Below are 13171 nucleotides of genomic sequence, written 5' to 3' on the forward strand. Positions count from 1 at the left end.
GTTTTTACTGAGCGTTTAGCAAAGCATGTTCTTGGCTTTACTGAAGCCTGGTAAGTTCCACACTGTGAATGTTGCCCAGCGTGACCCTGACAAAAGTGCAGGAGTTCCTTTGTTTTGCAATTTCACTTATGAAGGAGAGGGCTACAACTTCCACCACTGGTGGGAGGAACATGGTTAAGCTCAGGACCAATGTGACCTTCAGGCTGTTGCGTTCTCCTCCATAAACTGGCAAAGCAAAGCTCACCAGGTCAGCCAGCATTATCAATACACTGGGCAAGATCAGGGTCAAAATAGCACTAAAAGGATTAATGGATAAAGTGACTTGTGAACAGATCCCATGAAAAATAATAAATATTCATTATATGTGTCCTCACTTTAACATTTTGCATAGGAGCAAATAGTATGTTTTACTTATGATCAATCATTTGTTAATTTAAGGTGCACTCAGTAATGTTTTGTTTCTGTTGTGCTGGCAGTCTTCTTTGACTTATGCTAACACCTAGCGGTGTGGATGTAGCATCAATATATTTTGGTTAATAAATACACTAATGCACTATTCACAGTCAGACATGATTAATTTATTATTTTTGTGAGAAACAGAATGAAATGTAAGGTATTATTCACTGATGATCTTCCCCTCCAGTGAGCTTTTAACTTGAAAATAGCTGCAATTGGTTCAGTCAGAATAAGCTAGACTGGTTTTGTGAACCAGATAAGGTTGCATGGCGTACTGGTACTTAAAAAAAATACTATGACACAATATCGTCATTTAGCAAATTTAGGTACCTGACCCAAAAGTGCCAAAATGAAAATGTGCCAAATTTCAATACAGTTACAGCTGGTCATCTCACTCTTGCTTTTGACAGGATGCTATCAGTTTTAGGCAAGGCACAAGGGCTAGGGTCAGGATGTTTTTGTCCTTTCATTTGTTCCCTAAAGGTATCGATTTATTATCAATACAGAGGCACCAGAGGCTGGTACCATACCAAAGTCAAAATTTTGGTATTGAGCCAACCCTAACTCGTTAAATTGGAAATTGTTACTTCTCTCTTGAACTCTTATGACTGCACCAAGGAGAGCTTGTGCATGTCAAGATTGTCAGTGAATATCAACTTAAATTTTGGTCTGTTCATCACACTAAGGCTGTAATATAGTCCATAAGTTGTATGCACTTTAATTTTTTTAATTTTTAGTTGTTTTTCTTTTTTTTTCAACAGAATATACAACCGCAATTGAGTTCATCCCTCTGGATTTGACTGGACTATAAAAAGTTAGACTATGATAATATATCATCCAATAGGTAATAATATTATTAGTTGACATTTCTTTTCCCAGCCTTTGCAGCCTTGGTGATGTCAGCAGTCAAGAAACGTTGTTTTGAAGGTAATTACAAAGTAACTATATTTTGAACATAACAGAAAATGTTCTGTTTTGAACAGAAAAAACAATAACATGCACTGAATGGTGCACATTAAGACCAGGCATTTATTAACAAAAGTAAATCTCGTCAATTTCAATTTCATTTTGTTTACAGCAGTGATTCTCAAATTTTTCAGGCCAAGTACCACCTTTGATAAATCAGAACATGATCAAAAGTGTCAAAACAGTGTATTTTTCCAGAATTTAGCAAATTGAGATCTCTTTGAGTGCTATCTTAAGGACTGTATTTTGATTATCAATTTTCCTGTACTTAAGTTAAACATGGTCCTGCAAGAACCTTATCAGTCCCTTGACTGGCTCTTTGCAGATCTCTAAAAGTTCCCTACCAGAGCAGCTTATAAAAACACACATTCACCACAAAAATAATATTTAGAAATTACAATGTTATCAGAATCAGAATCAGAATCAGCTTTATTGCCAAGTATGCTTACGCATACAAGGAATTTGACTTGGTGACAGGAGCTTCCAGTACACAACAATACAAAAACAATACAAAAACAGCAGCAAGACATAGATAATCATAAAAAATAGTTATACACATATGTACATACACACACACAGACACACACATACATACACACACACATACACATACGTAGTGCAATCTAATACAAATCTGTTATCTTTTATGTACAGTGCAAATACAAATCAGTCTTGTTTTTTTTCAGAGGAATGAAATGGCAGAAGAGATTGGATGTGTTGGATAAATATAAAAAAGACTAAACTGTGTATTGCACATAGTTATTGCTCAATAGGGCAATTTAACTGTTCATGAGATGGATAGCCTGAGGGAAAAAACTGTTCCTGTGCGTGACGGTTCTGGTGCTCAGAGCTCCGAAGCATTGGCCAGAAGGCAACAGTTCAAAATGGTAATGGGCAAGGTGAGTGGGGTCCAGAGTGATTTTTACAGCCTTTTTCCTCAGTCTGGTAGCTGGGATGATGGTGTTGAAAGCCACTCTGAAGTCCACAAAAAGGATCCTTGCATATGTCCCTGATCTGTCCAGATGTTGCAGGATATGATGCAATCCCATGTTGACTGCATCATCCACAGACATATTTGCTCGATAAGCAAATTGAAGGGGATCTAGAAAGGGTCCAGTGATGTTCTTCAGGTGGGCCAACACCAGTCTCTCAAATGATTTCATGACCACAGATGTCAGGGCGACAGGTCTGTAGTCATTAAGTCCTGTGATTTTTGGTTTCTTTGGGACAGGAATAATGATTGAGCGTTTGAAGCAGCATGGGACTTCACACTGCTCCAGTGATCTATTGAAGATCTGTGTGAAGATGGGGGCCAGCTGGTTAGCACAGGATCTAAGACACGCTGGTGAGACGCCACCTGGGCCTGAAGCTTTCCTCGTCTTTTGTTTCCGAAAGACACGGCTCACATCATCTTCACAGATCTTAAGTGCAGGTTGAGCAGCAGGAGGGGGGAGGAGGGGGGTTGCAGGAGGTGTTGGTGTGAAGTGAAGTGAGGTGAAGGTCAGAGTGGGTGTGGGGTGTGAGATTGGGCCTTTCAAATCTGCAGTAGAACACATTCAGGTCGTCAGCCAGTTGTTGGTCCACCACAGGATTGGGGGTAGGAGTCCTGTAATTTGTGAGTTGTTTCATGCCACTCCACACTGATGCAGGGTCGTTAGCTGAAAACTTGTTTTTCAGCTTCTCAGAGTAATGGCACATGTTAATATGCAAGTTTACTATGCAGTCCAATTCAAACACAATAATCATAAATGCACTTTGGAATTTAATAGTAAAACTTCTCCCTTTTTGTCCAGGAGTGTTTGGAACTTGACATTATTGATACCATGCTTAAATGCTTAAGTATTCTTCCACCTTTTAAATATTGTTATCTATTCTTGGTGCAGAAAAGCTAGTACATTCATTTGTGACCTCAAAACAAGATTATTGTAATGCACTGCTGGCTGGATGTCCTTGACCTGCAGTCTCCATAAAGACATGGAGTTCTTAATCACAGGTTTGGGAGGAGGTTGCTCATCTAATCTGCCAATCAATCTACAGAATATATGTGGCCGCTGCTTACCTTATTCTCACTCTAGTCCTTCCGGAACTTGGCCCTGTCCCAAGTCGAGAACCATGCCCTATTCCTTTGAGATCAAACTTTTCCATTTGGACGACGAATTCTCCAATCCCCCAAAACTCAGCAGCCACCTTACAGCCAATATTATAAGCAGGTAACTATAGGATCTACAGATTTCCAGTGACCAATCTTGAAATCTAAATCATATACCACAGTCAACTTTGAATACAAACAAGACTTTATTGACTAATCTACAATATAAAATTAAACTATCACATATAGACAAACATAAACACAGGTAAGTGAATAAGCTTTGACAGAAAATTAATGGAAATTATCTATAACAGAGGAAAATGAACTTATATGGAGTCTATAGACCCTGCCTTGAATGAACCACCACAGCTTCTTTGAATACACCTCGATTTAAGATCGGGTTACCCAAATTCTATGATAAAGCATCAGATTTTAGCAAAAGTTTGGAGATAATTGTACTTGTGTATTGCTTGGAAGCCCTTTGGCTTGGCTTGTGTGAAGTCTTTGTTTGTGCTGGGTTGATGGTCTTGAGTTCCATTGAAGAACATGGTCAGGCACATCGAATGGATGCTGAAGCAACCTGGTGGAGCCTCAGAGGCGGCTGCAGAAGAAAGCTCTGACTTCTACATGTTTTAAGTCAGAACACAAGGACTCACACAATGAGCGAACTCAGGAAATTGAAGACTCAAGGAGGAATTGGCCGTGAAGGATGTTGAAAACAAGGGGAGGCCTTGGGGTCTCACGGGGTTCTTGAGAATTTCTGGAACTCCTAGCTCTTCAGAACTGCTAGTTCACTCAATGCATGGAGTTGGGGTGGCCACACCCCAAAGGAGCATTAAGCCAATCAGATGTTACATTTGCTATGTCCTATGATCAACACTCTCCTTCCTCAAGGTAATTAATTTATGATTCTGTTCTAAGTTACAAAACATGAAAATATGAGGTTAAAATCATAATAGTTAACTCTATGGTTTTAAAACCTGGGTAATATGTGAACGAGTCATTATTATATAATTTTAAGGGTTATCATTTGTGTAAGATGAATTTGTCAATTTTTGGTATCGAAAAATAGGTTCTAATAATCTCCATTTCTCCAAATGCACAGTTATGTGTCCATTGGAGTTCAAAAGGGTCATTCCCTTAGGCAGTCTGTTTTAGATCAGTAGTGACTTGTGAATTGCCTCTTTCGTAATAGACCATATGAGGATGGTCAGGTGACTTACTTTAAATCCAGATCTGGAAGGGGTTAAACTCTGGTCAGAGTGGTCATCAGAATTGTCCTTTTGATCAAAAGACAGTTGAGAATTAGCAGATGTGGACTCTTAACTCATTTAACCCAGACAGCCGGCGTTGAGGTGCCACAGGAGTTTTACGGCTTAGGGGAATACCAGTGTATGTGTGAATCTACGTAATTGTTCTGAGTACAATTTTTTAATTCCTCTGCCTGTTGCTTTGCCTGTTGTATGGAACGTGTGACTGCCTGAATACTGAGGTCCAACAGCAGCTTTACAGAAAATTATGCTGTAACAGAAAATAATGCTGTGGTGTCTTAAAGTCCTCATTGTGTGGTTTAAATGAATAACGCAATTAAAAATCATGCCTTTAAAATGTATTGTCTTTAGGCCCCCAGTGAGCAAGCCAGATGTGACTGTGAGTTAATGTTAAAAGTTAATGGAAAAAAATGACCTTTGGAGAAACCAGCCTCAGCTGGGGGAGCCAGTTCCCCTTTTGGCTATATAGCATGAATATTATGCCTAGATTAGTTATCTCTGTATAGTACAAGTCTTGATTTATATGAGGAAACTGAGTAGATGTTGGTGGGAAATGTTTAAAATTAAAGGATTGTTTATGAACTGTTAGATTAATGATTGAGTAGGTGCATCCCAAACAGCACACTTCTGCACTATTCTACACCATTTTGTAGTGTAAGTAGTGCGAGTAGTACGTTTACACTGAAAATGCAGCTAAAAAAGTGTACTTTAAGTACCAGGATGATGCACTTTTTCAACCGTCAAAATGGAGTGTGGAATGTTGGACACTTCATGTACTCAACGCATGCGATTTGCCGTAGATAGTGGAAGGGGCGGAGTTACCTGGCTGTGTTGCTGGTCTGACAAAACAGTTGTAAATAATGAAGAATGTAGCAGCTAGCGAAACTTCAGTGGATACAGCACCTTACAAATGTGAGTTGAATGCTTTATCATCACCCCATGCTGTTTGAATATGTATGTTGTTTGAGATACAAGTGTTGAACTGAGGCTGTCTAATGCGATAAAGCTAGCGGCAACACATCATGTGCGTTTGAAACGTCACTTCCATCAGCTGTTAAACACTGAATGCTTCTGTGTAGTAAAAAACGTTAAGTGTTCCATTTGGGATGATACTACACTTTGAAAATTCTTACACTAAATGGCTGAGTGCATAATATAAGTGTATAGTGTGTCATCTGGGACACAGCTAGTGTCTTTGAAGTCCATCCCGATATACACTGCCTGGCACAAAAAAAAGTAGCCATTTGGATTTAAATAAGCAGAAACTTAAGAGCATATGATTGGATCATTGCAGTGATTAATATGTTTCAGCTGGCAACAATTCCTTTAACCCTAACTGCTGCAGTGTGTAGCTTCTCATTTCTTAAACAATCATGTCGGAAGATGTATCCTATGGTCATGGAAAAGATGTTACTGTGTTTCAGAAGGGGCAAAATATTGGTCTGCATCAAGCAAAGAAAACAACTATGGAGATTGCTGAAATCACTGGAATTTGGTTAAGAACTGTCCAACGCATTATTAAAACCTGGAAGGATAGTGGTGAACTGTCAGCTTCGCGGAAGAAATGTGGTCGGAAAAAAATCTTGAATGTTCATGATCGGAGATCACTAAAATGCTTGGTGAAGTCACATCGTAAAAAATTGACTGTAGAACCCTATTCCAAAGCAATGGGCGCATCAGGGTAAAAAGGGAAGCGCATGAAGTGATGCACCCATCATGCATAATGCCCACTGTACAAGCCTCTGGAGGCAGTGTTATGATCTGGGGTTGCATCTATTGGTCAGGTCTAGGCTCAGCAACATTATGCGGCATTAAAATGAAATCAGCTGAGTTCCTGAATGTACTGAATGACCAGGTTATTCCATCAATGGATTTTTTCTTCCCTGACTGCACAGCCATATTCCAGGACGACAATGCCAAGATTCATCATGCTCAAATTGTGAAAGAGTAGTTCAGGGAGCATGAGAATCATTTTCACACATGAATTGGACACCACAGAGTCCTGACCTTAACCTCATTGAAAGTCTTTGGGATGTGCTGCAGAAGACTTTACGGAGTTGCTCGACTCTCCTGTTGTCCATATAAGATCTCGGACAAAAACTAATGCAAATCTGGATGTAAATAAATGTTGTGACGTTGCATAAGGTTGTCAAAACAATGCCAAGATGAATGCATGCCGTAATCAAAGCTAATGTTGGTCCAACTAAATATTAGAGTATGTGACTTTTTATTTGGCCAGGCAGTGTGCAGTGTATATCTGGATTTCAGACCTATTCAAGGCTATATGCAGAGAAATTGCAAAATAATCGTCGCTATTTGTAATCGTTCAGTTTGCGCAGTTTCATACCAGTTTCATACACTAACATGCAAACTCATCAACGTCACTTTATTCATTCTTAAAAAGTACAAAAACCTTCATAACTTTTGACTGCCATTTGCTGCACTGCATCAGCTCGTCCTGTGTGTGTGTGTGTGATCGTGTCAGGCTACAGTAAATGTTATACCACCCTCTTGTGGTCTCCCAGTGCTATTCTGCCAGACTGCACAGAGCAGTGTTAGAGGCAGCCGAACATGTTAAAGCTGTAGAGCACGATGTCCCATAACTACATACCAGGTCAAGTCGTTAAAAGGAAAAGGCAACTGATGGGAGGGTCCATATACCATTCTATTAATAACTCCAACAGCAGTAAAACTAATGGGGAGGGATAAATGGACCCATGCCTCACACTCTTGTCCCGCCCAAAGCATTACAGGTCAAGAGGAGTGAGGGAGCCTGAGGAAAGAACTCCCTCTTATAGTGGGGGAGAGGCCTCCTTAGGGTGAAGACTAATCAACTCACCCTCACTGAATTTAGTTCCTGTCTAATGCTGTGGGACAACGGGCCCCTCTATGACACCAAGTCGTGTTGTCAAAGATGCAGTTACTGCTTATCTGTGTTATGTCTCCTGTGTTTCATGTACCTAATGAACTGGGTTCAGTGGCTGCAGGACAACATCAGACACAAATTTGATATCCCATGACCAAGGCCTCCTCTGGGAAATCCATTCGTTTGGTTTCCAGATCAAGACGACTGGGAGGCATTTACTAGCCCGGGCTTCGTGGAGATTCCACAGGATGCAAACCTGCTTGCAAGACTGCCAGATAAACCATGCATAGTATTTGTGGGCTGCTCAAAGTCGGTTCAAGTTCAAGAAGTGGGGCACCTGTAGGAATTAAATTTAGGGACTAAATATTTTGTGTGGCCAAAAATACACTCAAGAACAGGCCATTTTATAGTTATTGGTCATATGCTATTTACAAATACCAGAGAATGGTCATACTCTGAGTTTCCAAAGTTTCCATTACTGTACCAAACCCACTGCCAGTGGATGATTGGTGACATCAGCATTTCTCTATGTGACATTAACATGTGATTCTCAGATTACAGGCATATTTCTGTTCCTGGGATGTATTTCTAGGAAAAACACATTTCACACAACTATTTTAAATGTCCATAGTTTAGACAAATACTTTTTATTGTGTCACAAGATAATTATTTGAATAAATTTTATTTGTGTTTTATGGTAGAAAATGCATGTTTTGGTGTTGTCCCCAACCATAAGTTTAAAATATAATGCCATATTTAAATGAAAGATTTCCCACTAAATTTTGCAATTTTAATTAAACATTGTTTAAGCTAGCATATTATTAGCACATTTTAAGTATACATCTGGATTTTGTTCTATATTTCCTTTAATTTATACCTGTCCCTTAATGTATCCGTCATTACCAACACACACTAAATAATGCATTGAAATAAAGTTTTTTTCAGCAATAAGTTTACTTGGTAGCCATGGAAACTTGAGATCCTAGTGGAGCACGTCTGTTAAGAAAGATGACTGGTGTTTTGATGTCCAGAAAGTTAAGAAAATGTACTCTTTATTCTTAGTGATAGTCATGTACACTTATTACGTGACATGTATATTGTGACAGTTATATTGTTCTTAAATTATTTTTATGACCTTTTTACTTCTTGGAGGAGTCTCAGGAGGAGCGGGCGGAGGAGGAATCTCTGGGGGAGTGGACGGGACCACCGGAGGAGGAGGAGTCGGGGAAGACTCTGATGGTGGAGTTGGGTAAGACTCTGAGGGCGGAGTCATGGAAGGCTCAGAGGGTGGAGTCGCCGTGGTCAGAAGTGCTGGCAGCGACTGGGAAATGGCCTCCGTGGTCGTGAGCACAGGCAGTGACAGGAGAATGGCCACCGTGGTCATGAGCACAGGCAGTGCCTGGGGAGTAGGAGCTCTTCTCCTCCTCTTCCAGATGGCCGTGAGCACTGCTGTGGGAGGCTCGAAAGGCGGAGCTGTGGGAGGCTCGGAAGGCAGTAACGTGGGAGGCTTGAGGGGCGGAGCCATGAGGGGCAGAGCCATGGGAGGCTCGAGGGGCAGAGCCATGTGTGGTTCAGGGACAGAAAAGACTTGCAACGCTAGCTCTGGGATGAACGACGCTTCAAACACTGGCTCTGGGACAGACGAGGCTTCAAACGCTGGCTCTGGGACAGACAAGGCTTCAAACGCTGGCTCTGGGATGGGCACAGAGACCGTGGGCCTGTTGACCATGGCAGGCGTGGTGGAAGGAGCCGTGGAAGGCTTGGAGGAAGGAGCCGTGGAAGGCTTGGAAGGAGCTGTGGACGCCGGTATGCTACATGGTTTATGGGCTGTGATGGCAGGCTCGGAAGATGAAGAGTGTGGGGCCACCGGAGTGGGAAGCAGAGGGGCCTTCATCGAGAGGTAATGGCTCACCAGCGTTGCTTGCACATATTCCTGAAAAAATAGGTTCCCCATCTCCGGAAGAGCTGTACTCCAGTGGTAGTTAAGTAACATACCACTGATGGATTTGAGGTAGGTGTCAGTTACAGTTGCTGTCACAGCGAGTCGATAAAACTTTACAGAATATTCCAGAAGAGGAAGATTTTGCCTGAACAGCTCCATAAACGCATCCACCAGATCCTTGTCCTTGGTCGGTTCTTCTGCTGGGTTCATATTTGGGTCTAGTCTTCTATCAGCACATGAACCATGGAGAGAGATGCAATTGAACCCAAATGCAGAGTGTAATCAAGATGAAGACAAAATACAAATAGCACTAGGAATGCTGAAGGTAATAACAAAAGAGCAGCTTTAGCTCAAGGCACGATAGACGAGACTAGACCTCGAATAACTGAACATGAAGGTATAAATAAAGGAACAAATGATGATTAACACAAAACAGCTGATCACAATGATGATGGAGGACAGGTGAGGATGATATCGGTGCATCTTGGGAAATGTAGTGAAGAAGGTGATTTCAACATAAGAGTCTCTAGAAGAAGACAGGGTGAAACACAGAATAGTTTGTGACACCCTGCTTCTCATTCCTTATTAAAAATAAGGCTTAAAATTATATTTAATGATAAATCTGAGAGATGTTTAATCATTTCATACAGACTTCATCCTTCCCAGGAACATATGTCTTACCCCCACAAGAACCTGTTTCAGTTCATACAGCAAAGAGTTAACATCAAGTGTACATCCAGAAGGACCTCTATGGACCAAGATTTCTCTCTCAGACTGTGTTCCTTACATTTCCTAATCCCATCCGAAATATTGCCATTGCTATGCACTTTAATGAAGGTCACAGCTAACACTCCTGCTTTTCCTCTATCAGTGATAATTTGTTTCTCACCATTTATCAGGACAGGAATACTACTGCACCTTTGAACCCCTCCCATTTTCCCAATCATTCCCCACAGTTTACTGATATCGGTCTCCTCACCCATTGTATCGCAAAATTCTCTCCAGTGCTTTCATTTTGCTTACATTTGCCTGAACTCTCTTGAACATAGTGAAATTATCAAATGAAAAGTCTTTCTTAACTTTCTTAATGCTCTATTTATGACTTTAATTGTCGTACTGCAATCATCTGTCTACCATGGCATGTTTTTCCCCCCTCACACCCCTATGCTTTTACCAATCACATCTTCTGCTGTACCAAAAATAATTCCACATATTTTATAATTAAGCTCCTCTATATTTTCTATGGACTTGCTTAAACCCAATAGTATTTCCTCACTTATCTCTTTAAATTTATCCAGTCAGCAGATTTGAACTTCCACCTAGGAATTTTATCTATACCCAACTTATATACATCTACCCCAATTTTACAAATTATGGGATTTCCATAGCCATAGACTCAAACTACCGCATAATGTACTATGTGTATTGAAATCTCGTTCACAGGAGCAGATTGAAATCTGCTTCACATTCAGTATTCACAGCCACAACTCTGATAATCACCCCACCACCATTTCCGACTTTCCTGTCCCTACACACTGTTGAATATCCAAAATTTAAATAAAGTTTTAGCCAAGACCCCTTTATACAAATTATACTGTATGTGGTTTGTCATCTAAATAATCTAAACATTTTTTAAATTCCTGTCCATTTGCAATCAAACTTCTTGCCTTCCATTTAAAAATTATTAAAACCATTATGAACCACCACATGTTGCCTGTGAATTTGACACTTGTACCTTAAGTATATCACTTATTTGATCCACTGTTATTCCCTCTGCATCCAAGTATTTCCTAGCCGGAGTTTTGGCTATTCAGGGCAAGACAGTCTTACTTTGAGTTGGGGGACAATGCAGGAAAGCTTTTGGTTAGATATATAAAGCATTCCCTCAGTGAAATCTGCTGGTGGTAAAATATTTACCACAGCCATTGATATTAATAATGCTTTTAAAGAATTATATCTTGATCTCTATAGTTCCACGTCTTCGTCTACTACTGAAGATATTAGAAACATTATGGAACCATTAGAACACCCTAAACTGACGACTGAGCAAAAAAAAAATTCTTGATTCTGAGATAACCTTGGAAGGGCTTGGCGAGGGGCCAGACGGCTTTGCTGCTGAATTTTTGTAGATCTTATGCTACAGAATTGGCTTAATTTTTGTTAGAAGTTTATATGGAATCATTCAAGAATGGAAAGCTTCCACCAACCATGACACAAGCCCAGATCAGTCTGATTCTTAAAAAGGACAAAGATCCAAGCGAGTGTAAGTGTTATCATCCAATTTCCCTGATCCAGCTAGACATTAAAATATTGTAAAAAATTCTGGCTAACCGATTAAGTAAAGTTATGACATCTCTTATACATAGCTCTTCTGATAACATTAGGCATTTCATCAATATCCTGTAGTCAGTGGCAAATGATCAGACTCCGGTCGCTGCCATCTCACTGGACGCCGAAAAGGCATTTGATATGATAGAATGGGATTATCTTTTTAAGATTTTGGAAATATATGGGTTTTGGTATACTTTTATTGGATGGATTAAGTTACTTTATAGACACCCGGTAGCGGCGGTACAAACAAATGGATTAATTTCAGATTATTTTACTCTGGATAGGGGCACCCGGCAGGGTTGCCCTCTTACCCCATTATTGTTCTGAATTGTCCTGGAACCATTAGCAGCCATGATAAGAAAGGAAGATGATTTTCCAGGGGTGGTGGTGGGAGGTATGGCGCATAAGCTTTTGCTCTACACAGATGATATTTTATTATTCGTCTCCGACCCTACTAGATCTATGCCTTGCCTCCACAGAATTATTATTTCCTTTTCTAATTTCTCAGGATACAGAGTCAATTGGTCTAAATCCGAAATACTGCCCAGTGACGGCTTTTCAGCCGGGTGTTTTCCAGTGGCCCAAACAGGGCATTAAGTGTTTGGGCATTTTATTCCCAGCAAATTTGTGATTTAGTAAGAGTTAATTTTGACCCCTTAATAAAAAGATTTTTCAAGCGATGTGGGCAGGTGGGCTTCATTACATTTATCTATGATTGGGAAGGTTAGTGTTATTAAAATGAATTGTATTCCAAAATTCAACTACCTGATACAATCTCTCCCTGTAGATGCCCCCCTCTCTTATTTCAAGCAATTTGATAGCATAGCGAAGTCCTTCATTTGGAATGGTAAGCATCCCAGATTACATTTCAATAAGTTGCATAGGCCGATTGACAAAGGTGGGCTAGGCCTACCAAAATTGTATTTTATTATTATGCATTTGGTCTCAGACATTTGGCTCATTGGTCACTCCCACCTGAGAGAGCCCCTCCCTGGTTTTGTATTGAACAGGAAGCTCTTGCCCCTATTTCGCCATTGCAAAGCCTTTCTATTAAACTAACCGGAGAAGTTACACCTCGTTATCTCGCATTTGCACTCGGTTTGGACAAAAGTGTCCAGAGTGTTGAATTCGGACATTTATTTAAATGTTGCCTCGAGCATATGGCTGAATCCAAAATTATGTATCAATAAGTCCCCTTTCTGCTGGTCAGAGTGGATTGTGAGGTTGGTTAATATGCTCGGTGACCTATA

This window comes from Myxocyprinus asiaticus, chromosome 14, assembly GCF_019703515.2.
Source record: "Myxocyprinus asiaticus isolate MX2 ecotype Aquarium Trade chromosome 14, UBuf_Myxa_2, whole genome shotgun sequence".
NCBI lineage: Eukaryota > Metazoa > Chordata > Actinopteri > Cypriniformes > Catostomidae > Myxocyprinus > Myxocyprinus asiaticus.